General features: G+C 36.7%; 1 pseudogene; it reads left to right on the forward strand.

Moving 5' to 3' along the window:
• Positions 1-3,692: 3,692 nt before the first annotated feature.
• On the forward strand, positions 3,693-4,074 carry LOC112627847 (annotated as a pseudogene).
• Positions 4,075-4,337: the final 263 nt, after the last annotated feature.

Genomic DNA, 4,337 nt, shown 5'->3' on the forward strand with positions numbered 1-4,337 from the left:
ACAGTATTCCAAGCCTGTACTAATTTATTCTGACTCTGCTGATAAAGACATACCCCTGGGCAATTTGCAAAGGAAGAGGTTTAATTGGACTTACAGTTCCACGTTGCTGGGAAAGCCTCACAATAGTGGTGGAAGCAAGGAGGAGCAAGTCACAGTTTACTTGAATGGTAATGGGCAAAAAGAGAGCTTGTGCAGCACGTCTCCCATTTTTTAAAACCATCAGATCTTGTGAGACACATTTACTATCACAAAAAGAGCACAGGAAAGACCTGCCCCCATAACTCAATCATTTCCCACTGGGTTCCTCTCACAACATGTGGGAATTATGGGAGCTACAAGATGAAATTTGGGTGGGGACACAGAGCCAAACCATATCAAAACCCTATTATTTTTCCCTTTTTCTAGCTAAGTATAATAACTAATCATTTGATTTTTCATCAGTAAGACTCTTACTATATTTCAAAATTATTATTCTCAGTATTGTTTAAAATTATTTTTATTGAGCCTATATTAAGCCCTGAGTCTGTTTTTTCTTCAGAAAAATAGTACTTAATAAGCCCTGTTTGTTGTTTGCCATTTGTAGGCTAAAATTAATTGAACATTTTTTATTTATTTCAACTATATAGCTGCACTGATCTTCAACAGTTTTTCTTGCTTACCTACCACTTAGTCTTTCAGTGTAATATTTTCAGACCACAAAAATGATCATGTTTCCCCTCTAAAACTTTTCTATGGCTTCATATAACACTGTGAAGAATACCTGAAATCCTTAACATATTTTGTTGACTAAAGGACCTGGTTTCTCTCCTACTTAGCAACCTCTTCATAATGGTTCATGTGTTAGTTTGCTAAGACTACCATAACAAAATACAACAGACTAGGGACTTAAACAACAGAAATTTATTTTTTCGTAGTTTTGTCAGCTGGAAGTCCAAGATCAATGTGCTTACAGGTTTTGTTTCTCCTGAGGCCTCTTCCTTTGGCTTTTGGATGGCCACTTTCTCACTGTGTCTGCACATGGTCTTTCCTCTGTGAAGATATCCCTGGTTTCTTCTTTGCTCTTATAAGGACACCTGTTATATTGAAGTGAATACCTAACTTTTATGATTCAGTTTAACCTTACCTCTTTATTGTTCCTATCTGCAAATACAGTCATTTTGGTGGTGAGGGGTTCGACATAGAAATTTGGGGTAGACAAAATATAGCTCGTATTAGTCCATCCTCCATGAAATCTCTGTTTTGGCTTGCTGTTTTATTCCCAAGGTCTGTCATCATACCTACATATAGCAGAGACTCAAGAAATATTTGTTGAAAGAATTAAAGAATTAGAGAACTGGCCGGGCGTGGTGGCTCGTGCCTGTAATCCCAGCACTTTGGGAGGCTGAGGCGGGCAGATCATTGGAGGTCAGGAGTTCGAGACCAGGTTGGCCAACATAGTGAAACCTCGTCACTACTAAAAACACAAAAATTAGCTGGGCGTGGTGGTGGGCGCCTGTAATCCCAGCTGCTTGGGAGGCTCAGGCAGAAGAATCCCTTGAACCCAGGAGGCGGAGGTTGCAGTGAACAGAGATTGTGCTACTACATGACAGAGCAAGACTCCATCTCAATAATAATAACAATTAGTAAACCTAAATATTCGTCATGTAATATGCATGCTTAAGCACCCTACAAGACTTTAGAAATAAAGAGATGAATTACATAAGGAACCAATTTTCACAGAGCTAAAATAGGCACACACATACAGATACACTCAAACCCCTAAATAAAATAGTATATAAAGTTACACTCTTTAGTTCTTTGGTTCCAATTTGTTTTACCTTTAAGATGGTGGTATGTTTATATTTAGAGGAGGTGCCCCACACATACAAAGAGCTGAACATAAACAGTGACGGCCCATTGAGAGTAATTCTGTAACAACTGCGCTCCCACTCCAGTTCCTGTGCACTATGCCTTGGGCAGCTGTTCCAGTTTTGACCCAAGCCAACTTAGAAAGTGTAACTGCCTCATTCATTCTTCTCTCTTTGTAGGAGTTTAGTTTACTGCAATGGTGGCAGAAATAAAGTGCTATGGCACACAGAGGAATTTGCAATTAACAGTCTTCACATTGGAGAAGAAATTGAGATCTGTGTGAAAGAATATATCAGTAAGAAGAGCATAAGGAAGTCTTCTAAAAAGAAGAAACAGCATGAGAAAAAATGAACCTAGGAATGTGAGCCTGGAAAGGCAGCTTTGTTAGGCTTGACTATTTAATGAGTGTTGAAATAAGAAGTGATACACGTTGATGCACAAAAAAATTAGTTTGGGAAAGATTGGGAAAATTCATGAATGTTTTCTGAATAAATTATAACCTACATACTGTAAGTCTGGGAATATCATGATCATCTTTGTATTTTAGAAAGATAATATGGCCACAGTGTGAAAGATAGACTAGAATGAAAGGAATGGTGGAATAGGAAATGAGGGGATTGATGCAGTTAATCCGTATTTTTAACTAAAAAGACCTATATGCTAGTTTTGTGCACAGGTGATAGCATAGAGCCTGGAATATTCTAATTGAAACCATAAACTGACTTCTGTACTTATAAGCTGCCATTATGTGATATGATAACGTTTACTGGTCAATATTTTCGTTAAAACGATTTGGTAGTGCTAGCCAAAGAGACGGTCAACAAATACTAGTCTAGAAAGATACTTCTCTTTGGATAAATACGTGAGGGAGACAATTAAAAAAAAAAAAAAAAGCTCACATGGAGCATACATTAATAAAATACTACAGAAGCAAAAAAATGAATCATTCAAAAATGAAAAGGATATAAGACAAAAATAAAAGTTAAAGAAAAATGCAATAGTAGAATTAAAATTCATATTCTAAATATTAAAACATAAAACATACAAGTAGTATTCACATTTCAGCAAATTGAATCAGTGATATGGAGAAAAAACACGAAGAAATCTCCAGATGCCTGAGGGAAAAAAAATGTGATGCATGATAAGTATTAAATGTGTTTGATAAATTTGACACAACAAGTAAATAAGAGAAGGAAAGGTTAGTTAAAAAGTAGTAATAAGAAAATTTGTTAACTACTTGGAAAAAATTAAAATTAAACCCTCATCTGATATCATGCTCTAGAGGAAACTAAAGTCAGCCAGGAAAATGGGAGAGGGTAATATTTTACTGATCTCAGGATGGGGGATTACTGATCTCACGATGGGGAATTACATTAAAGTATACATAATATAAAATATCAAAAGAGAAAAAAATGAAAAATTTAAGGCCATGTTCATCTTTGTAATTCATAACGTACTATATACATTTTTAAAACATGAAAAACCATGAATAATTATATAAAACATTGTAATAAACTTAATGATAGCCTCTCACTTCTAATATTACATAATTTAATCCTCACACACAACCCTTTTAGGTAGGTAGCATAGTTAGCCCCATGGCACAGGAGGAAGAAACTGGGGCACAGAGTGGGTCAGTAACTTCAGGTCGCAGGAATGCCAGGTGTATAACTGGAATCTGAAATAAGGTTATCTTTCAATTCTTCATTTTCATCCTCTCCACAATTCTGCCTCTGTAATTTCTGTGTGAGCTAAGATTTGGTTCAAGTTACAGAAAGCAACTAGTGAAAGATTTAAAACAAATAGGTAGGATATTGCTTCCTTTCCAACTTGGACCCGGCAGAATGACTCCCACAAAGAAGGGTGGCAGGAGGAAAAAAGGGCCATTCTGCCAGCAACGAGGTGGTGACCTGAGAATACACCATCAACATTCACAAGCACATCCATGGAGTGGGCTTCAAGAAGCGTGCCCCTCAGGCACCCAAAGAGATTCAGAAATTTTCCATGAAGGAGATGGGAACTCCAGATGTGAGCTTTGATACCAGGCTCAGCAAAGCTGTCTGGGCCCAAGGAATAAGGAATGTCTCACACCGAATCTGTGTGTGGTTGTCGAAAAAACGTAATGAGAATGAAGATTCACCAAATAAACTCTATACTTTGGTTACCTATGTACCTGTTCCCACTTTCCAAAATCTACAGTCAATGTGGATAAGAACTAATCGCTGATTGTCAAATACATCAAAGAAACTTATAAAATTGCAAAAGAAAAAGAAAAGATAAAAGAAAAAGGTAGGGTATTATGTGTACATTGGGTCATTCTTTTCAACTCCCTCCTCCAACATTTTCAGTTCCATGCTGTTACATATGATATTATTAGATCTGTTCCTACAAAGTTCTATCTTAGAACACACATATGCACAGCATTCCCTAATCCAGAAATCAAAGGAAACTTTAGATATACAAATCTAGTTTTCTTAGCAGCAAAGGGA

The sequence above is a fragment of the Theropithecus gelada genome, chromosome 1 (assembly GCF_003255815.1).
Source record: "Theropithecus gelada isolate Dixy chromosome 1, Tgel_1.0, whole genome shotgun sequence".
NCBI lineage: Eukaryota > Metazoa > Chordata > Mammalia > Primates > Cercopithecidae > Theropithecus > Theropithecus gelada.